The following is a 23724-nucleotide window of genomic DNA, read 5'->3' as shown; positions in this document are numbered from 1 at the left end:
GCCTACACTGTGGTATGGTGAACCCCAGCTTCCTGTAGTGGCCCAAAGCATGGCATGGCAAACTCTCAGCCTCCTGTAGTGGCCTACACTGTGGTATGGTGAACCCCAGCCTCCTGTAGTGACCCAAAGCGTGGCATGGCAAACTCTCAGCCTCCTGTAGTGGCCTACATTGTGGTATGGTGAACCCCAGCTTCCTGTAGTGGCCTACACTGTGGTATGGTGAACCCCAGCTTCCTGTAGTGGCCCACAGCGTGGCATGGCAAACTCTCAGCCTCCTGTAGTGGCCTACATTGTGGTATGGTGAACCCCAGCTTCCTGTAGTGGCCCACACTGTGGTATGGTGAACCCCAGCTTCCTGTAGTGGCCCACAGCGTGGCATGGCAAACTCTCAGCCTCCTGTAGTGGCCTACATTGTGGTATGGTGAACCCCAGCTTCCTGTAGTGGCCTACACTGTGGTATGGTGAACCCCAGCTTCCTGTAGTGGCCTACAGCGTGGCATGGCAAACTCTCAGCCTCCTGCAGTGGCCTACACTGTGGTATGGTGAACCCCAGCCTCCTGTAGTGGCCTACAGTGTGGTATGGCAAACTCCCAGCCTCCTGTAGCGGCCTACAGTGTGGCATGGTGAATCCCAGCCTCCTGTAGCAGCCTACAGTGTGGTATGGCAAACTCCCAGCCTCCTGTGGTGGCCTACCAGCGTGGCATGGCAAACTATCAGCCTCTGTAGTGGCCTACCAATGTTGGCGTGGCCACCTCCCGATTTGGCGTAGTGACCTGCCGGCGTGGCATGGCAACCTTCTGGCCTCCTGATATGGTATGTTGCACTGTAGAGCCTGGGCATGGTGCAAACTGGAAGCCAGGTGCCAACCTGGTCTGCTGTACTGAACTTTTACATCTGTAATGCTGGGCATTTTATTTCTGTACTGTCAAAATCATGTGACTAACGAGGCTGTACCCACCTACGTCTGAATCTAACTCAGCGCTTTAATTAGTGATGTCTAAACTTCTCACTATACCCATTGAGTAAATGTGACAATAAAGGCTATTCTATTCTATTCAAGTTCAGTCTTTGTTTCCCTGGAAACTGGGAATTTCGATGTCCTTCTTATGTTTCAAATCCTGTTCCCAGTTACATCATGCGTTATTTCAATTTCTGGTTCACAGTTCTATGTTTTGTTACCTGGTCTTTGAAATTTAATAACCTCTCAGCTCTTTGTGTTAATTTCTCCACTTTCACTGAATCATAGAATTGTACAGTATAGAAGAGGCGCTTCAGCCCATAGAGTCAGTACAGCCAAAACTACACTACGATATACAGTCTAATCCCAAATTTCCAGCACCAAGCTGAGAATATTACGACACTGTTAGTGCTCATCCAAGTACTTTCTAAAGGTTGTGAGGTCTCCCGCCTCAACTACCCTCCCAGACAGTGAAATCCACCCTGCCACCCTCTTTCTGCAGTTAAATCTTTAATTATGGAAACCACAAGTAATTTTGTAAAACTAAAAAGCACATACAACAGTGGCTCAGTGGTTGGGGAGGTGGGGGGGGGGGGGGGGGGGGGGGGGCAGCACGGTTGCTCAGCACGGGGTGGCTCAGTTGTTAGCACTGCTGCCTCACAGCACCAGGGACCTGGGTTTGATTTCAACCACGGGCGACTGTCTATGTGGTGTTTGCATTTTCTCTCTGTGTCTGCGTGGGTTTCCTCTGAGTACACTGGTTTCTCCCCACAATCCAAAGATGTGCAGGTTAGGTGAATTGGCCATGCTAAATTGCCCATAGTGTTAGGTGCATTACTCAGAAGTTAAATATAGGGTAGGGGAAGTGGGTCTGGGTGGGTTGCTCTTCAGAGGGTCGGTATGGACTTGTTGGGCCGCGTGGTCTATTTCCATACTGTAGGGAATCTAATCTAAATTACGAGCCCATGAAGTAAATAATTGAAACAGGACAAATGGTTGTTAAATCAGTGTGTAAGTGGCAAAGTAATAGTAACAAATGAAACACAGAAATCGTGCGGTGATAGTGGCAGTGAATGTCACAAACTGACATTAGAAACCTTGGAAATTTGCATCGTGAGTGATTTCTGATTCCCTGATCATGTTTTTGGTGATATTAACATCTGGTCAACTTTCGACTGTCAAAAATTGTCATTAAAAAAGACCTTTGTCTGAATGCATGGAAGATGGATTGAAGTTTTCAATTTTCAACACATAAAGGTCAAGGAGATATATAAAGGACAATGGGTTACTCATTGTTGAAAGCACCAAGTATGAATCATTTTCTTTATCAAATGAAGGTCGATTCATCACTCATTGTGGTGCTCCTGCCCTCCTCTCCTGATAAAGTTACTAAATGCAACTTCAGAAAGAGAAAAAACATCACTGAAATGAACAAATTTAAAAGGAGAACATATTATGTGTCAAAACCTCATGAGATCTTCACTGGCTGCATAACATGGTTTAATAAAAGGCTTTTATTTACATAGCAGCACTTATTTACACCCAGAATACATCTTTTAGCCAATGAAGTATTTTTGGAGTGTGATTACAGTGAGAATGTAGGAAACATGGTAGTGTTGTTGAGTGAGAACACATAGAAAGTACATTAAAAAGACTTTGTGATCTTTTAAACCCATCTCCGAGGCCAAACAACGTAACACTTCTGAATGATGGCACTCCCTCAGTCCTGCATTGGTGTGTTCATCTAATTAATCTCTGGAGTGAGACTTGAACCCACACCATTAAACTCAGAGATAAAAGTATTTCCCAGCGAGCCACTACTGACACCAAGTGTTGTGGAGTTGGACCCTAACCTGCCTGCAACTTTGTCCTTGGCAAGGGAGTTGGCTCAAGTGCATGGAATAGTGCTATTTAGATGGCTGGGGTTGGGGTTGATGTACAGAACAAAGGTTCAAGCCTTGCTGGGCAGCTTAAGCCCATACTCACTCCAATGGAGCTCGACCCAAGATAAAATGAAGTGTGTCTGTGTGAGTGTGCACGTGAGACAACAAAGCAATTTTACCTCCAGAAAAGTAGTCCATCCCTACTGAGTAAATTCCTCTGGTAAACCAAAGGTTTAGGGCCTGAAGGAGAATTTCAAATCAGTCCACAATAGGTAGGAATTCTGTTGATGCTCTTTCTAGTGTGCCATCTAGACAAGGTGTGATGGGGGTTGTGAAAGAAGTGAACTTGGTCAGGGGTCTCCCTTACAAGAATTGGCAAAATGGCGCCAGTCCAAGGCCACAAATTCTGCTCTTTCCCAGGTGCAGATTCCCTTGTGTTATATATTGCCAGCTCTGGTCCCTGTACCTTATATAATACTCAGGTTATCTGAGACTTTCATTTTCTATTCTAATGAATGGAATCATTTGAGATGCTATCCAGTTTTAAATGTGTTCGATTCTTATCTTGCAATGCATTGTTTAAGAGGGGATGCTTTGATTTAATTTGAATTAATTAGTCTCGTAGCACAGGTACAGCAAACTGATCTTTTCACATGCTAATCTCGTCCACACTGTTTAACCAAACAGAATATTTATTGGCTCACCTGCTTCCTGTTCCTGAGAACTCTGTTATAATTGTGCACACTGGGACACAGAGGCATAATTACAAATGCTTAATTGTTTAATGCTCCATTTGAACATCCCAGTGAGCTAATGTAACAGGAACGAATTCGTAAGGTCGTATAAGGACAGGCGTGGTAGGCTGTATAATCGGTTTGGGGAGTTGTCACCCTACTGGCATTTACCAAGCCTGTGTGCACCTCACCTGGGCACCAGAAAGAATATAAATGCGTGCCGTGTCATTCTCTGGTGGGGCGCGTGATGGGCTGAGGAGTGAAATGAGGAAAAAGGGACAATACCCTGAGCACAGGAGCTGCAGATGGAGATGAAAGATCTCAGCGTGACTGAGAGGCAGTGTCAAACGAGAGGGAGGCTCGCATTAGCTCATGCTCACTGAGGCCACACTGTCATCAGTGAGCAGCTCATGGCCAGGCCTTACCCGTAGCAATCAATGTGATGGTGGCCTTAAATTTCTTCATCACTGGAGGCTTTGAAGGGTCAAGCTTTTGGACCTCTGCAACAATTCAGTCACTGATACCTCCCTCTGGTCATAGCTGTCTTTTTCACCCAGGTTGGATTGGTGACTAATGAAGCATCAAAGGCTCAGAGGACATTAAGCTTGCTTCCATCAGGTGCCGTGGTTGCTCAGTGGTTAGCACTGCTGCCTGACAATATCAGGGATCCGGGTTCGATTCCACCCTCAGGCAACTGTCTGTGTGGAGTTTGCACATTCTCTCTGTGTCTGTGTGGGTTTTCTCCCATAGTCCAAAGATGTGCAGGTTAGGTGGATTGACCAAGCTAAATTGTCCCGTAGCATGCAGGACTTTGAGAGAAAGGCTATCCTTTGAGGAGATGGTTTCTCATCCATCTATGAGAGCCTCAAACAGACAGACAGTGGTGTGACAATGCCAGCAATCTGCTGACAAGACTTGTCACTGGGCAGTCTATCAGACTGATCAAGATACATATTTGCCCTCTGGACCTCCTCAGATGGTGCCCTGCCTGTCAGAGTCTCTTGCAGGATCAGGATCCGATGCCATCTTGACTATGTGGTCCATCAAAAAGAATTGAACCATGGAAATGTGGATACAGTGGAAGAACCCATTTCCCCAGTGCAAGAGAAGGAACAGGATCTGGACATGAGGTGCTCAGCTGAACAGGGGAGTTATCCAGGTCCCAGGGAGTCATGACTCTAATGACGCCTTTCCAGGAATGGGATACAGAAGTTCAGCTGATTAACCCAAAGGCCTGTGGACCTTACACAATGGAGGTGAATTGCAGAATCCCAAACAAATGAGGCCTGCCATATACAAAGACACTGGAATCTTATTCGTACTAAGAACGCTTTGAGCCTTCACAGTCAACAGTGAGGAGTTACAGTTCAATTGATTTTCTGTTATGATGGATTTGCACACTTAATATCATGCACCTCTGTTTAGTAAGTTCCTTTGATTACAGTAAGATCAGATCACTACAGTGCACATCAGCATAACCCTCCCCAGCGTTTTAGTGTCTGACATGATGCTTTCCACACTCAGATACCTTCACCCACTGCTCTCCTTGTCTAGGAGATGAACCTGCATTGCCTTACTCCTGTGTTACACAAGGCCATTTGTGGCCTTTCCTTGCAGGCCTTTGCCCTCCAGCTCTTGTTACCACAACGTGCCAAGTCTCTGCCCTTGGACACTTTATGAAAGCTAGGGATGAGGATCCAACCTTGAGAGGTAATGACACCCTATTCCATTCCCAGCAATTTTCTCAGCTCTTGGTTGGCACTCCTGGTGGCATGAGGAGGCACAGCTGTAACATGGGCACTTCTGCCATCTCCTTCTGTGTGACTGACACGTTCACTCCATAGAGAGTCTCATACTTCATATTCTCAGATATAGGTGCTGTTCCATTCTGTGCATGTGGATACACGGTGTGAAGGTGTTTGGTAAGCTTGCCTTTATTGGTCAGTCATTGAATGTGGGAGTTGGAAGGTCATGTTGTGGCTGTATAGGACATTGGTTAGGCCACTTCTGGATTACAGTGATCAGTTCTGGTCTCCCTATTGTAGGAAGGATGTTGTGAAACTTGAAAAGGTGCAGAAAAGACTTACAAGGACATTTCAGGGACTGGAGCGTTTGAGCCATAGGGAGAGGCTGAATAGGCTGGGTTTTTTTTCCCTGGAGCATCAGAGGTTGAGGGGTGATTTATAGAGGTTTATAAGTTCATGAGGGGCATGGATAGGATGAATAGCCTACGTCTTTTCCCCAGGGTAAGGGAATCCAAAACTAAAGAGCATAGGTTTAAGGTGAGAGGGAAAAGATTTAAGAGGATTCTGAGGAGCACCATTTTCACACAGTGGGTGGTGCGTGTATGGAATGAGCTGCCAGAGGAAGTGGTGGAGGCTGGTACAATTACAACATTTAAGAAGCATCTGGATGGATACATGAATAGGGAAGGTTGAGAGGGATATGGGCCAAATGCTGGCAAATGGGACTAGATTAGATGAGGATGTCTGGTCGGCATGAACGCATTTGACTGAAGGGTCCATGTTCGTGCTGTAGAATTCCATGACTGTATGACTACAGTTTGCCTCATAAATCACATTTTACTTATGTTGGCTCTATATATTGGAACATAGGAGATTAACTACGGTCATATTTAATACTAATATTGTAAAAACTCTCATGTATTAAAATGTGGAATCTTGCATCTTCATTCATAAAGTAAACAACTGGGATTTTGTTTTTTTGTTATAAAACATTCTAACATAACTCAGCTGTGGTTAAAAGATTAATGATGACAGCCGTCATTTCCCCACTGGAGAAAACTATAAGCCATGGAATGGCTTCTATGATGTAAGTAGCTCACTGAATTCTCCATTCCCTTGGGATGATCTAAAGTTATCTATACCCAGATTATTTGGGATATGATAATTTGTGAAGAAGATATTCAGTTATGAAATATTCACTTGGGTTGCTTGGGGAAAAAAACATTTATTTGGGGACCATTTCTCCAGAGAGCCCCCTCAAGACATCTACTCACTTTGCTTTCAGTAATTTTGTTTTCATATTTGCACATTGCAGACTGCATCCAAATGCAAGAAAAATAACATATGTGCTGGCATTATTTTGACAAACATTTCTATGACTAAGAAAGTGAAGATAACAAGAGGCTTTTCTTGCATTAATTTAAAGAGAAGGATCTCAGTTGAAATCTTCCTTTCAGAATCCAACATTGAAAGGTTTATGTCACTTACTGCATCTTGCCACAATTACACTCTAATTATTAATCAACAAAGTCTGTCAGGTTGCTATTTTATATGACACTATCCAAAGGCAGGGCGAAAGTGTGGACTGCAGATGCTGGAGATCAGAGTCTAGATTAGAGTGGTGCTGGAAAAGCACAGTAGGCCAGGCAGCACCTGAGGAACAGGAAAATCACACTTCGGGCAAAAGCCCGTCATCAGGAAACTGTCCAAAGGCAGTATCCAAAGGCAGCCCACTTCTGTTCCTGCCCCCTTGTCCTCTGATTTGAAGACTGACCCAAACTTAGCCAAAATTAAAGGCCCAGGTCAGCCAAAATTCAACCTGCTCCCTGAATCTCCTTGGGAATGGTTTTGTAACATCAAATTGTACACACGCCAGACTTTCTCATCTTCTGGGAAAATTCAGTCCCAAGGCTTTGACATTATTCCTAAAGTATAGGAGATAGTGAGGACTGCAGGTGCTGGACTCTGACTTCCCAGGTGTGCTTTTTTCAACTCCTAAAGTATAGGCCCTTGAATTGGACACACACCTAATACAAATTTGTAAAGATTTAATATTTTTTTTTAGTCTTCGTAATCCATGCCTATATGATGTCAAAGATCCAACATACATTTGAACTGCAGATGCTGTATATCAGAAACACCAACAGAAATTGCTGGGAAAGCTTAGCAGGTCTGATAGCATCTGTCAAGAGAAATCAGAGTTAATGTTTTGGGTTGAGTGACCTTTCCTCAGAGCTAGCTAGGAAAATTTCAGACTACCATAATGAAAGTTTGGTGTCTGTACAATGCTTGTGAATAAGGAGAGTCTGTTGACTACAAACATCTTTTTTATATTCAGGACATTTACTGCTTGTCCCTAGTTGCAGAGTCACATGAGTCACATGCTGGTAAAGTTTGAAGGAGATTGGTGCAACAATTCAGTTTTTAATATTATCACCATTTGACATTTTCCTAATCCCAATCCACAAATCACAAGTTTTATTTATATCAATTTGAAAACTTACCATTACGGGATTTGAATTCAGAAACCCATGACTGTTAGCCCATTGCATTGGCTGCAAGGTTCCACAATGGCAAAGATAATTTCAAAGTTAAAAATCACACAACACCGGGTTATAGTCCAACAGGTTTAATTGCAAGCACTAGCTTTCAGAGTGACGCTCCTTCATCAGGTGACGGAGCGTCACTCCGAAAGCTAGTGCTTCCAATTAAACCTGTTGGACTATAACCTGGTGTTGTTGATTTTTAACTTTGTACACCCCAGTCCAACACCGGCATCTCCAAATCATAAAGATAATTTCAGTTGCCACACAAATTGTCACAGACGATCACTTTGCAAAGCTTCAAGCAACTGTATCATTGCACTCAAAGAGATGGAAGAACAAGTGTTATGAATTGCCCTCAGAACCAAACTTAAAGCTACTAAGACTCCAAGCTAACTCTGCAATCTTGGAAGTTGACTCATCATCCTTTACTAAAGATTGCAGAAATAATAACATGGTATGCTGAAGATATTTCAATGGGCATACTAAGTAATAGACCTACAATGCAACATTTCCAGTACTGTGATTTCACTTATGATAACAATATTAATCAGCTTCGACTGATAATCTTCAGGAGGGACATCAAAAATCAAGTTTGTCAGTATTAGTAGCAATTTTATTTTCTCAAAAAGTCACTGACGTCTGTAATGTGATAAACTTTCAAATAACCTTTCTTCAGTTTTCCTTTTAAAAGTCTGTAACAAGCTTGAAAGGTGCCAACAATACCCCGGTTTTGCAGATTCACCAGTGCAGCAGTTACTCAATGCGTTTCATATGTCTTTGACAAATCACTTAAAATGGCACATCGCCTCAGGGTGAGCAATGACAGTCAGGCAGAACGGTAGGTGGTATTTATATAGTGCAGTTGTCCCACAGGTAGGAATTATCTTTCAAGTAGGCAACAAAAGTGGAAAATTTGACATTAAAGGCAAAAGGTCAGAGCTTGACGTACAACTTAAAATGTCACTTAGTTGACAACAGTGCTAGTTTATTTTAACTCCTTCGCAGTATCTAAGCATCACTGGCAAGGTCAATATTTATTGCTGATCCCTAATTATCCTTAAGAAGGTGATGGCAAGCCACCTCCATAACAACTCAATCACCTGCTAAGTCAACTCTGAAAGTGGTTCAGAGTCAACCACAATGCTGAGGGCTGAAGTTGCATATAGATCTGACAGGGTAGAAACACCTGATTTCCCTTCTTAAAGGGCATCAGTGAATTGCTTCTTTCCCAGCATTCTGGTAGTTGCATGGGTTCCATGCTGATACTAGCTTCCTCTAAAATCCTTTGATTCACTGGTTATATATCCTTCCAAGCATCAGAATGGGGTTATGCACTAATTATTATTTATAACAGAGTAATTATGCTCACATTCCTTAAAACATTTACACAACAGACACAGCCTAAATCCAACATCACATCACAAATTGGCAGACTCAAACCCCACCACTGACTCAACACTATCGTGTCTATATGTGGGCATTATATGCATACCTGTTCAGTTTCATGTATGGTTATATACTTAAGCACTGTTTATCTACGTGCATGCTCATAAATAAATAGATGCATGCTACATGCATCATCATCATTATCACCGTCGCTCACAGACATGAATGACTCTCTTCCAGTCTCAGGGTGTATCTGTAGGTGGCTGTACAGACTGATACAGCTAAAGCATGGCTCTGTTACACTTGGGACAGGTGGTGGTCACGGGAAGGAGGTGGGTGGGGCGTTGGTGTGGCAACGAGCTCCTTTCGCTGCTTTCGTCTGGCGTCCGCTTTTTCCTGAACGCAAATCTCAGGGTGCTCGAAACCTTCCCGGATGCTCCTCCTCCATTTTGGATGGTCTTGGGGCCAGTGACTCCGCGGTGTCTGTGGAAATGCTGCACTTCATCCGTGAGGCCTTGTAGGTATACCTGAAGCACTTCCTCTGTCCACCTGGGGCTCGGCTGCCGTTTCGGAGTTGGGCATGCAGCACCTGCTTGGGAAGTCTTGTATTGGTCATGCGGATGAATGGCCAACCCATCATAGCTGATCGGGGAGGGGGGGGAAGGTCAGTGTCTCGATGCTAGGGATGTTGGTCTGGTCAAAGATGCTGGTTTTGGAGTGTCTTCCTTCCCACTTGATTTGCAGGATCTTGTGCAGGCAGCATTGGTGGTACTGCTCCAGTGCCTTCAGGTGTCTGTTGTAGACATAAGCTGTATGCATATCTGCTTATTTGCATGTAAGCTTATGTAGATTGTATGCTTCTACATATATTGGAATCCACTCACACATATGTTACTTTGTTTTGATATGTCATTATCAAAAAATAGTTGGTCATTTCAGCATCACCACCATTGTATCACAGAATTTTTTTTTCTTCCCTCTGCCCCTTCTGCTTCTATCACTTTAGAGTTACTGAGTCATTGTTCATCACTGACATCTTCCAATCCCGGTGCAATGAACCAATGAACTACTGAATAGGCTTGTTTGTGTTTCAGATCTCCAGCATCCAGATTATTTTGCCTTTATGATAAATTAAAAACTTGCTTCATGCAATGCTAGTTAGCTATGCCTCTCAGTCATGTGCATTGCCTCAGTATTTAAGAAGCCAAACTGACAAGATGGAAATGATATTCGAAATAGAGTTGGGAAAACGATAAATGTGGTTTTAAGAGTGGGATGTAATTGATATGATGTGGAGGAGCCGGTGTTGGACCAGAGTGGACAAAGTTAAAAATCACACATCAGGTAATAACCTAACAATGGAAACACTAGCTAGTGCTTCCAAATAAACTATCGGACTATAACTTGGTGTTGTGTGATTTTAACTAGGTAATTGATAAACTAGTCAAGCTCAGGGCATAAAATTTCTGATCCTAATGATTTCATCCACATAAAATAAATTAAGTAAGGAACATGAAAATGTACCATTTGCATTTCCTGTGATTCTCCATATATTGCCAGAACATCAGATAAACTAAAATGTAGTCTCTGGAAGCAATATCTACCAAACGGTATTCACAGAATTCCTGCAGTGTGGAAGCAGGCCATTTGGCCCATCAAGTTCACACAGATCGCCCAAAGAGCATCCCACCTTGACCTACGCCCATACCCGATTAGCCTACATTTCCCATGACTACGCCATCGAGCCTGCACATCCCTTTACCCAATGGGCAATTTCGCATGGCTAATCCATCTAACCTGCACATCATTGGACTGTGGCAGGAAACAAGTGCACCTGAAGGAAACCCACACAGACATGGGGTGAATGTACAAACTCCCCACAGAAAGTCACCTGAGATTAGAATCGAACCCAGGTCACTGGCACTTTGAGGGAGCAGTGCTAACCATCAAAGCACCATGCCATCCCTGAAGCTAATGACATCCTGAAATTTCCTGGTTTAGTGTATGGACCAATGTCCATGTCAGTCATCTAGCTTGGCAAAGAATTTGGTGCCTGTGAATTTGGGATTCAACTCATCTAATGTTTGCATCTTGTGTGGGCATCCTTTTAGGAAGAGATATATCTCAAGACCAGACATATTCTGATTGTGCCATCCTTCTTCCTAACTGAATTGTACCAGTCTGTGTGGTGATCCACACAGCAGATGATGCCATTGCATTTCATATCATCCAGTTTGCTGTTAAAGATTCCTTTGATGTGAATGCTGTACCTTCTCGGAGTGTGGATTAATGGAAATGTATAGTCTCTGAGATTCAATGTGGCATCTCTTTTGAAACTTCCTACAATGTAGAACCTGTTTGGGTATAAATATTGCAAATCTCAAACTGACACAATGCATGGTCTCTTCTTCTGCTATATGTACCTTAGTGATCTCATTGATAGTCACAATGTTATTGGCATACCAGTATAAGGGACTGCCGGTTCATTGTATGCACTTAAATTAGCAGGTGGCAGTGGTACTCAGGGGTTCAAACTATCCTGGTACATGAATGGCACAGCAGACGCGGTGAGCTGAAAAGTCTACTTGTGCTCCAACACCCTATGATGTGTGAGAGGTGGCAATGTGTGAGAAGTGAAGATTTAACACTTCATGTCACTGTATCACTTCATCACCTAATTACTTCAGATTCAATAGAATAGTGGAACATGTAATCACAATCTGTCACCAAATAAGGCATAACACTCAAGTTATAACGTTGCATTTTAGGGTGACACTGCTCAAAGGGGCACCCCATTACTGCTGAATTACTACTTTATTATATTCACTCACGGGATCTGACTATCACTGGATGAGTCAACATTTAATATTCCATCTACAGTCACCCTTGAGCAGATGCCTTCTTGAAGTAGTATTTGGCAGATAAGTGTTGACAAACATCTTCAGTCATCACTTGTCAATGCATTTAGGAGGGTCTGGATTCCTCAGTGATCAAGAGGAGATTAAAGGTGTCCATGCCGAGGTTGCTGGATTGCTCAAAGTGGACGCTGGATAAGGCGTTTGCGTAGAAACAGTCAGCTGATGGTCTTGGAAATTCATGAGCCCAATTACAAATTCCTTTGGAGTGTAAGTACCAAATGGCATGGCAGGGTGTAACAGAGGCCAAAACAGAATAGATCTGCAACCAGAAATGCAAAGTCATCGACAGTGTTCAGAACATAGTCTGAAACGCTACACAACCCAAGTAACTGTAGCCAGCATTCTGATAGTCTCCAATGGTAATCACTACAATATTAGACAGATCAGCAACCTTCCCATACATTTCATGAAACTTATAAATCATTTGCTCTCTTTTAAAGTCCATTCAGACATGATGTCCCAGATTTTTTGATGGCCAGACAATCATTATTCCTGCGGAGATGGGTGGTGTACAGATGGTCTCTGTGGACTCCCCATCATAGCACACTCCAAAGGAATTGTCTGGGAAATTGAATTTGCATCTGGGCTATTCATCTCTACCTAGATTGCTCTGAAAGTCTCAACTAAAATCAGAAACTTCAGAGGGTTATGATGACATTAAATAAAAGAGTTAACTAAGAAAAGTTAGATTAGTCTAACTCCAGAATAACTATTAAATTGACCCCATACTTGCCTCTACACCACCTCTAAACCTTGTACACACCCCACACTCTTATGTGACCCACCTGAGAGCCGACTACGAACGCCCGTCTCTGGAAGCAACCCACTCTCATTCACCCTTTAACTCTCTACCCCAAGACACAGCGCCTCATGGAAAACACAATCTTACTTCCCCCCACAGCTCCTGAAGCCTCTTCACCCACTCTCAACCTGATCCACATTCATCTTCCCAGCAGCCCACTTACCCCAAAAACTGATCCCCCTTTCACACATTCAGACTCTCTTGCCCATTTCCTTGTGTCCCCATCCTTTGCCCATTCTGGACCCGACACTCACCCTCCCTTATGCCAGCAGGTCCAAGTTTCTCCTACTTATCCCAACCTACCAAAGTAATACATCACCTACCTGACCTCCATGCTTTTCTGTACCATGGCACCCAACATAGCTGGCAGCCTCCTTACTTGTCACAGAACATTCTGCCACCCTACCAACCTGGCACCCTGGCACCAGACCCAATTGCATTCTAGTTATTTGGCAGCCTACCCAGTTGGCACCCTATCCCACTGGCTGACTACATACCTGGCACCCTGCTTACCTGGTTATCTAAGAGTACAACGGGATCTTGATCAGTTGGGCCAATGGGCCAAGAAAACATAGAGTCATCGAGTCATACAGCAGAGAAACAGACCCTACAAGCTAACAACTCCATGCTAAACATAATTCCAAACTAAACTAGTCCCATTTGCCTGTTCCTGGTCTATATCCTTTCAATCCTTTCCTATTAATGTACTTATCCTAATTGTACCTACACCCACCACTTCCTCAGGAAGTTCATTACACACGTGAAACCACTGTCTGTGTAAAACATTTGTCCCTTGACTCCCTCCTGTCTCACTTTAAACATGTGCCCTCTAGACTTGAAATCCCCCATTTAGGGAAAAGATTCCTGCCATTAACTCAATCTATACCCCTCATTATTTTATAAACTTCTATCAGATCACCCCTCAACGTCCTTCGCCCCAGCCTATCCAGTATTTCTTTATAACGCAAAACCTCTATACCCGGCAACTTCCTGGTAAATGGAGATGGAGTTGAATTTGGATGAATGCGAATGTCGTATTTTGGTAAGACAAACCAGGGCAGGACTTTTACAGTTTATGGTAGGGCCCTGGGGAGTGTTGTCAAACAGAGAGACCTAAGGGTGCAGGTACATTGTTCTGTAAAAGTGGTGTCACAGGTAGACAGGGTGGTGAAGAGGTGTTTTGGCATGTTTGCCTTGATTGGTTGGAGCATGGACTATAGGAGTCAGGACATTGTGCTAGGGTTGTAAGTGAGGCCACTCTTGGAATACGGTGTACAATTCTGGTCATCCTTCTATCGGAAGGTTATTATTAAATTGGTGTTGGTGCAGAAAAGATTTACAAGGACTTTATTGGGTCTGGAAGGTTTGAGCTATAGGGAGAGGTTGGGTAGGTTGGGACATTTTTCTCTGGAGTGTGCGAGGTTGAGGGATGGCCATATAGAAGTTTTAAAAAATCATGCAGGACAAAGATAAAGTGAATAGCCAAGGTATTTTCCCCAGGAAAGGGGATTTCAAAACTAGGTTTAAGGTGAGGGGAGAAAGATTTAAAAAGATACTTGAGGGGCAACTTTTTCACACGAAGGTGGGACATGTATGGAATGAGCCTGCCAGAGGAAGTGGTAGGTGCAGGTACAGTTACACCATTTAAAAGACATATGAATGGGAGGGGTTTAGAGGGATATGGGCCAAATGCAGGCAAAAATGGGACTAGTTTGGTTTGGAAAACCTGGAGATCATGGACTAGTTGGACCGAAGGGTTTATTTCTGTGCTGAAGGACTCTGTGACTCTATTAGCTGGCACCCTAACTAGCAGGCATGTTACCTCTCTACCCTCCTGGCACTTACCTTGCACTTACTTTATATGCTGTCAAAGTACCTCAGCAGATAAGTAAATTCCACTCCATGGCAGCTGCCTGCTATGGAAAGGCAGCTTGGTTTGCCTTGCTCTGACAGCTCTGCACTACAAAAGACCCGTCAAAATAGAAGGATGACTCCAGATTTCCCAGGGAGCCCTGATCAGAATCCATTGTCAGAAATGTAGAAAAGTGTCCCTTTGTGAAAAAAAAAAACATGGAGAGACAGAATAGCAATTTAGGTGAGATTGCCATTCTTTGGAAAATCTGGGGTTGAAAAGTGTGGTGCTGGAAAAGCGCAGCAGGCCAGGCAGCATCCGAGGAGCAGGAGAATCGACGTTTCGGGCATAAGTCTTTCTTCAGCACCACACTTTTCAACTCTGATCTCCAGCATCTGCAGTCCTCACTTTCTCCTCCTTTGGAAAATCTGGCACAATTTTATTTTGATTACTTTCAATTGTTTGGTCTCTGAAAGCAAAACCTTCGCTGGAATAAAGTGGTCACTGTGATATGATGTGTATACACCTTTAAGGGAATACCATTTAAACTTGTCTATCAATGCCCACCTCAACAGGATGTGATGTATGAGTTTCCTGATGTGCTAGGCAACCTAAAGCAGCAGCATACAAGTCAAATGTATTGAACACCCATGAATATCATCAGTTGTCTTCTGTTCAAATGAACAACCCACATTATTGTTTCACCAGAGATTACTGTGCTGAGGAAAGAACGCAATTTGATAAAGCAAAGATAGACAGCCTTCATTTCTGTGAGGCTGAGGGCTTCCCTGATAGATTGCTCATAGGGATAACACAAACACCATTCTGTACCTTCTGCCAAATCGACTGGAAGGAGGTGTACAGAAAGTCAACCTCAGAGATTCGTTGCAGGAATTCAGAAAGCAGTTCATTGATTTTCTTTAATTTTTGAAGGAGTTTGCGACCTTTAAAAAGGGCCATTATTCTGAAGGTGATGAAACATGTGCTGCTAATTTGAACCAGCCCCGTCAAGGTGTGTAATATCAATTATTAAATGCAAATTAATTCACAGCAAGAAAGTGCTAAATGCCAGACTGAATATGCATTCCAGAGTGAGAGGGCTGGAAAGTGAATGCTCTGCCTCACCAGAAGCTGTTTTAACCGCCAGGCCTCATGAATTCTACACTGGCGAATCTCCCAACCAAAAGCAGAGTTGGCTGCCTAGTTGTTGAAATAAGGTGGCAGGGGGGTCAGGAGCCTAAGGGTACACTCCCTCAATACAAGGTTAGTTCTCCAATGACGGGGAAAGATGGTCAGATTTGAGGATGGGAAGTCTAAGGAGCTGGCAAGTCCAAGACTTGCAAATGTTTTCAGCTCCCTCTAAGCCCAGCTCACTCGGGCCTAACTTCATGAAGAGTTCCTCCCTGCTCTAATCCTAAATTCACATCTCCCTCTAGTCTTTCTCTCCTTACATTCACTGTGGCATCTTACTCTCCAGATCCTCTTCTTACCAACTGTTGATCACTCATCTGCCTTTCTTAGCTCACTGACCCGAAATCATTAACTCTGTTTCTCTCTCCACAGATGCTGCCTGACCTGCTGAGTTTCTCCAGAAATTTCTGTTTTTACGACAGATTTCTAGAACTGTTATAGAACGTTGTGTTTCCTTCCAGCTGCCATGCGAGTTGGTTACCATGATCTGCCTGTACTGCTCATAAACAAAGCTTTTCACTGTACTCAGGTACATGTGACAATAAATCAATCAAATCAAATCGATTGACACTATTAACATTCTGTCTTCACGGATTCTGTCCCACTCTCCTCCAAACCTGACTTCATCACCCTCCCTCAAAGAAACGCAAGCTTTAATCCCTTTGCCCTTTGCAAACCACTGCTGCCCCATCCCAAATCTCCCTCTCCTCAATTCTTGAATGGATTTCCATACATGTATTATACAGAATACTTCTAACTTCATGCTGTTTTCTCAGCAATCTTGTTTGAATCTTTCCAATCAAGTATCTGCTCCTCTAACAACTGGAATGGTCTTTAGCAAAGTCTTTAATGGCATTCCAGTTGACTGTTAGAAAGGTAAACTGTTCCTTCTCATCCTTCTTAATCCCTTTATGACCCTTAGAACAACTAATCACAAAGATTTACATCAAAACCTCGCTATCACTGACTTGTTAATTGTCTGCATCTGCTTAGTTTAATTTTTATCTGTCTCATTGAAAGTAAAGACTCTCATGCAATGTCTTCTGCTCTTCCTCCTCCATGATTCCCCAAAGATCAATCCTTCACCTTTGCCCCTCAGAGAGACCATTTAGAACACACCATTAGTTTTTATATATACATTGATAACAGCAACTTCTAGATCTCTCAAACCCTGCTCAGTTGCTAATTTGTCTGACAGCTTATCCAAGATTTGGCATTGGATGAGAAGAACCTCCCTTAAGTTATTGGGAAACCGAAAACTATTGGCTTCAATCCTTGACAAAGATTTGTTCCACAGCCACAGATTCCATTCTTCTGGCTTGTGACTGAGGAGTGGCAGATGGAGTTTAGATTAAATTCGATTCCCTAGTGTGGAAACAGGCCCTTCGGCCCAATCAGTACACACCAACCCTCCGAAGAGTGACCCACTCAGACCCATTTCCCTCTGACTAATGCACCTAACACTATGGGCAATTTAGCATGGCCAATTCACCTGACCTGCACATCTTTGGATTGTGGGAGGAAACCCATGCAGGCATGGGGAGAATGTACAAGCTCCACAGAGACAGTCACCCAAGGCTGGAATCGAATCTAGCGCTGTGAGGCAGCAGTGCTAACCACTAAGACACAATGCCATCCCAAAATTCACAGTTTAATTTGGATAAATGTGAGGTATTGCATTTTGGTTAAACAAATAAGGACAGGACTTATACAATTAAAAGTAGGGCCTTCAGTAATGTTGTAGAACAAAGAGCCCTAGTAGTTCAGGTATATAATTTTTTTAAAATTTGCGTCAGAGGTTGACAGGGTGGTTAAGAAGTCATTGAGCACTCTTGCCTTCAATACTGACACCTTTGAGTATAGGAGTTAGAATGTCATGTTGTGATTGCACAGGACATTGGTGAAGCCTCTTCTGGAATATTGTGTGTAGTTCCTGTCACCCTGCTATAGGAAGGATATTATTAAGCTCAAGAGAGTTCAGAAAGGGTTTACTAGGATGATGGTTGAAAAATGTGGTGCTGGAAAAGTGCAGCAGGCCTGGCAGTATCCGAGGAGCAGGAGAATCGATGTTTCGGGCATAAGTTAATGCCCGAAACGTCGATTCTCCTGCTCCTCAGATGCTGCCTGGCCTGTTGCGCTTTTCCAGCACCATACTTTTCAACTCTGGTCTCCAGCATCTGCAGTCCTCACTTTCACCTTTACTAGGACGATGCCAGGAATGGAGGGTTTTAGATTTAAAATAGACTGGAAAGGCTGAGACCTTTTTTCCACTGGAGCGTAGGAGGTTGAGGGGTGACCTTATCAAGGTTTATAAAATCATGAGGGACATAGATAAGGTTAATGACAAAAGTCTTTTACCTAGGGTAGGGGAGTTCAAAACTAGGGTACACATTTTAAATGTGAGAGGAGAAAGATTTAATAAAGACATAAGTGGCAACTTCTTTTCCACAGTAGTTCATGTGTGGAATGAACTGCCAGAGGACGTGGTGATGCGGGGACAGTCGTATTGTTTAAAAGACTTTTGGATAAGTTAATAAATAGGAAAGATTTGGTGGGAAATGCAGGCAAGTGGGACTGGTTTAGTTTGGGAACATGGTCAGCATAGACTGGCTGGACCGAAGGGTCTCTGTTTCCATGTTGTATGACTCTCTGACTCCAAGATAAGTTTCCTGCTACACATCTGCACCATCACTAATTTTATAATATTCATTGCCAGCCCATCATCATATAATGTGTGGATTTAAACCTCTAATGCTTCTTATGGTATCAGTTGCATTACCGCTGCTGTGTGGGGATGGATGACCGCACATCATCTTCAGAAGATGTGACATTTAAGCTTCATTAAACAGGAACAGTTTATAACATAGTACTTACCAAGCCAGGGAGATTACATCTGAGATCCATCAGATTCACAGTAAGGGTAAGCACATATTATTCCTTGTGCTGCATGCTGTTAACACTAAGGACGATCACTGAAGCCCTATCCATACTCGGCTAAACACATTGGAAACTGGTTAGTTCCTCCCAGGAAGGGCAGAACTTATTTTGTAATGTCTGTTAATCCTTTCAAGTTCCTTATGCTGTTGTCAGCTCTGGAACATTGTCCACACTCAGACTCCTTGAGGGGGTAGGTTAGCTCAGTTGGCTGATAGCCAGTAAGGACTAGAATGGTTAGAACAGCTTGACTGGGGGCTTTTAATGCATCTGAGAAGCAGGAGAATCGACGTTTCGGGCTTCCTGATGAAGGGCTCTTGCCTGAAACATCGATTCTCCTTCTCCTCTGATGCTGCCTGACCTGCTGTGCTTCTCCAGTAACACACTCTTGACTCTGATCAATCCAGCATCTGCAGTCCTCATTTTCTCCTGGGGGCTTTAAATATCCATTCCGATATGGTCCATTCAGGATCTGTCTCTTGCTGCACTAGTTCTGGAGGTCATGCTGTTAGGGGTTGGATCTATCTTCAACCAGGATTTGGGTTTCAGTTTTATTTCCCAAGCCTTAATGCCCTGGAGAAGCTGGTGCTTTCTTAAATGGTTGCAGTTTGGTGTAGATACACCCACCGAGCTGTTAAAGAAAGGAGTTCCCATATTTGGACCCAGTGACACTGAAGGAATGATATATATTTCCAAATCAGGATGGTGAGTAGTTTAGAAGGGAAGTTGCAGGGGGTGCTTTTCCCATTTGGAGGGATATGGAACAAATGCAGGCAAGCAGTATCTGCTGCCTTTGTTCTTCAGGATAATAGTGGTTTGAGTTTGGAAGGGGCTATCTGAGGAGCCTTGGTACATTTCTGCAGTGCATCTTGTGGACAATACACACTGTTGTTATTGAGCATCAGTGGTGGAGGATGTTTGAGGATGTGGTGCCAATCAACTGGGCTGCTTTGTCCTGGATGGTGTCAAACTTCTTGAATGTTATTTGAGCTGCACCCATCCAGGCAAGTGAGGAATATTCCGTCACACTCTGACTTGTGCCTTTAGATGGTGGACAGACTTTGTGGCGTCAGGAGGTGAGTTACTCATTGGAGCATTCCTCGCCTCTGATCTGCTCTTGAAGTCACTGTGTTTATATGGTGAGTCCAGTTCAGTTTTCGTTAATGGTTAACCCCAGGATGTAGATTCAGTGATGGTCATGCCATTTTATGTCAAGAGTCAGTAGTAGATTGTTCCTTATTGGAGATGCCCAGCAGCTGGCATTTGTGTGGTGTGAATGGTATTTGCCACTTTTCAGCCCAAACTTTGAGATTGTCCATGCCTTGCTGCATTTGAACATGGACATGGAGTTTCAAGTGGTGCTGAGCATTGAATAATATTAGAGAAAGATCCCCACTTCTGACCTTATGATGGACAGAAGGTCATTGATGAAGCAGCTGAAGATGGTTGGGGCTAGGACATCACCCTGAGCAACTCCTGCAGAGCTGACCTGGAGCTGAGCTAATTGACCTCCAGCATCCATTACTATCTTCCGCACTTGTGCCAAGTATGACTCCAATCGGCAGAGAGCTTGCCCCCCTGATTGTAACCGATTCCAGTTCTGATAGGGCTCCTTGATGCTACAATCACGACCTTGATGTCAAGGACTGTCACTGTCACCTCACCTCTGGAATTCAGCAAATGTATCCATGTTTGAACCAAGGCTGTAATGAGGTCAGGAGCTGAGTAGCCCTGGCATAACCCAGACTGGACATCACTGAGCAGATTATTACTGAGCAGGTGCTGCTTAAAAATAAAATAATTCCACAACAGACTCTCTTGGTATCCCTTTACCAAGTCGCCCTTCATTTCCACAAGGAGAGGTTTTGGTTCTAACACTGCCTCAGACAGAGTCAGCTCTTAGTGTAACAGAATCTCTGACATTCATCTTTTTACTGGCCAGGGCAGCTGCCTGATTGGACCAGATTAACAATCAGGGAACTCCTTTTCTATGAGGTCCACCTGGCTGACTTCATTGCAATCACTACATCCCTCCCCCTCTGAGTCACATTCACTGGGCCTCTTACCCATGCAGGGTCATTTCTGTGATTCTTGCATTAGACTTTGCAACCTGTATCAAACTGCCTCTCTCACTTGGCACTGGCATTCCTGGTGCCAGATCTGATCCGGTATCTCCTCCCCATTAGCAACTCTGTTGAAGCTATCTCTGCAGTTGCATGTGGGGTGGTCCTATAATCAAAAAGGAACTGGGACAGTTGGTATTGAGCGAGGCTGCAGGCTGTTTCTTCAAGCCTGCTGTTAAAGTTTGGACTGCTCTTCCTGCTAGGCCATTGGATGATGGATAGTATGGAGTTGTCCTTATATGTTAAATCCCGGTCAATGTTAGAAAATACCCAAACTCCCTGCTGGTAAATGATGGCCCATTATCTGTCACCATCACTCCGGACAGTCCGTGCACAGAAAAAGATGTGCGTAGTCTTTCTATCATTGTCCCCATGTTTGATGAATGAACTCTACACATGCCCAACCACTCTGTGTGGGTGTCCACAATGAACAAGAACATCGAGCCCATGAAAGGACCCGCAAAGTCCACATGTAACTGAGTCCAGGGCTGGCAGTAATTTTTGTTATTGGTGGCCCTCTGGGCACTCTCCAACCAATGTGACTATATCTGCATCCAATCCTGGCCACCATTCATAACTTCTCGCCAACATCTTCATTTCGGAAATGCTTGGTACCTGGTAGCGCCCTTTGCTCAGGGCAATCACTCTTGCTCCCCATAATAAAACCCCATCCTCTGCTGTGATCTGGTCTCTCCAGGTCCAAAAAGGTTTCAGTTCTGTTTGGTACAGCCCTTTCGTTTCCCCCATCACCACTAACTGTTTCATTTTTGAGAGGACAAGATCTTCCTGTGTCCAAAGTCTGATATTGTCAACTGTGACTGGGAGTATGTCCAGAAAATGTAATACCATTACGGAATCTTCCATGGGGGGGATGGGGGTGGGATACTATAGGTGGTGTATCTGCTAACAGTAGGCAGCTCAATGCATCTCATCTGCATTCATTACTTGACGTCCCGGACAGTGTTCTAACTTGTAATTATAAGTACTTTGTTTTAGAGCCCACCATTGAATGTGGCCTGAAGCTGTGGGCAGCACTGACTTGTCCTCTTTGCACAGAGCAATTAGTGGTTTCTGGTCTGTGATAATCATGAACTTTCATCCGTAAAAGATATTGGTGAAACTTTCTAATTCTAAATATGACTGCCAATCCTTCCTTCTCTCTTTGGATGCATTTACAATCTGTATTAGCCAAAATCCTGGACACATATGTTATTGGGTGTTCCTCTCCATTGGGCCACCTATGAGCTAATACCACCCCAATGCCTTATGGGTAAGCATCGCATGTCAATACCATCTTGGGATCATATTGTCCCAATATCTTGGGATCATATTGTCCCAATATCTTAGAGGATGATAGCTGTTTCTTTAATTCACTGAAAGCTATGGCTTGGCTATGCAACATTTCCAAAGCTGACCCTTTTCTAAGAGTTAATGCAAAGGTGCCAGGATGGAGGTCAGGTCATGTACGAACTTTCCATAATAATTCACCAGCCCAAGGAAAGACCGAAGTTCCGAAATAGGAATGGGAGCCGGGGCACATTGGATCACCCTCACATTTTCCTTCCAATGAGTGGAACCCAGTCTTGTCGACTCTGTAGCCCAAGTAGGTCACTTGGGGTGCCTTGAGCACACACCTTTTCCTTCTTAGGCATACGCACACCTTGGAAAAGCAACTTAAGACTATATCCAAGTTCTCCAAGTGCTGCTTATTGATCTTCCCTGTTATTAGCATGTCAGCCAGATAAATGGCGACCTGGGATGGACTCTGTAAAATGTTCTCCATGGTCCACTGAAAAATTGTACAGGCTGACGAGATTCAAACGGTCACCTTGTATATTAATACAAACCCTTGTGGGTATTAATTGTAGTACACTTCTGGGAAGCCTCATCTAACCACAATGGCAAGTACACATGGCACATATCCAACTTTGTGAAGGACAGCTCTCCTTCCCCTTCCAGCTTTGTGTATAAATCCGCTAGGTGAAGGATTGGGAATTTATCCAGCTGAGAAAAGTAGTTTACCATTTGTTTAAAATCCCTGCAAAGGCGAAGCGACCTGTCTGGCTTCAAAATCAGTACGATTAGTGCTGCTCATTCCACAAACTGGACTGGTTTGATGATTCCTTTACTCTCCAGCTTTCTGATTTCTGCCTCTACTTTTGCCACTGGGTGGGCCTTGCTGAATTGTGGAATTGCTTCCTGGTCAAAATGTAACATGGCTTTGGCTCCTCTGATAGCCCCTCTGATCAGGGTATGTCCTGTGTGTGGCTATGCAATTGCCTTCCTGTAAGTAGTGTTCTGCTAGCTCAGTCAGACCGGTGAAGCTGTCTACTTCCATTGGAATAGGAGAAAGTGAGGACTGCAGATGCTGGAGATCAGAGCTGAAAATGTGTTGCCGGAAAAGCACAGCAGGTCAGGCAGCATCCAAGGAACAGGAGAATCGACGTTTCGGGCATAAGCCCTTCTTCAGGAATGAGGAAAGTGTGTCCAGCAGGCTAAGATAAAAGGTAGGGAGGAGGGACTTGGGGGAGGGGCGTTGGAAATGCGATAGGTGGAAGGAGGTCAAGGTGAGGGTGATAGGCCGGAGTGGGGTGGGGGCAGAGAGGTCAGGAAGGAGAATGCAGGATAGGAAGGTGGTGCTGAGTTCGAGGG

This window comes from Chiloscyllium plagiosum, unplaced genomic scaffold (assembly GCF_037043375.1).
Source record: "Chiloscyllium plagiosum isolate Xiang-an unplaced genomic scaffold, Cpla_swu_hap1 HiC_scaffold_11, whole genome shotgun sequence".
Lineage (NCBI taxonomy): Eukaryota > Metazoa > Chordata > Chondrichthyes > Orectolobiformes > Hemiscylliidae > Chiloscyllium > Chiloscyllium plagiosum.
Note: the sequence above shows the minus strand (reverse complement) of the source record.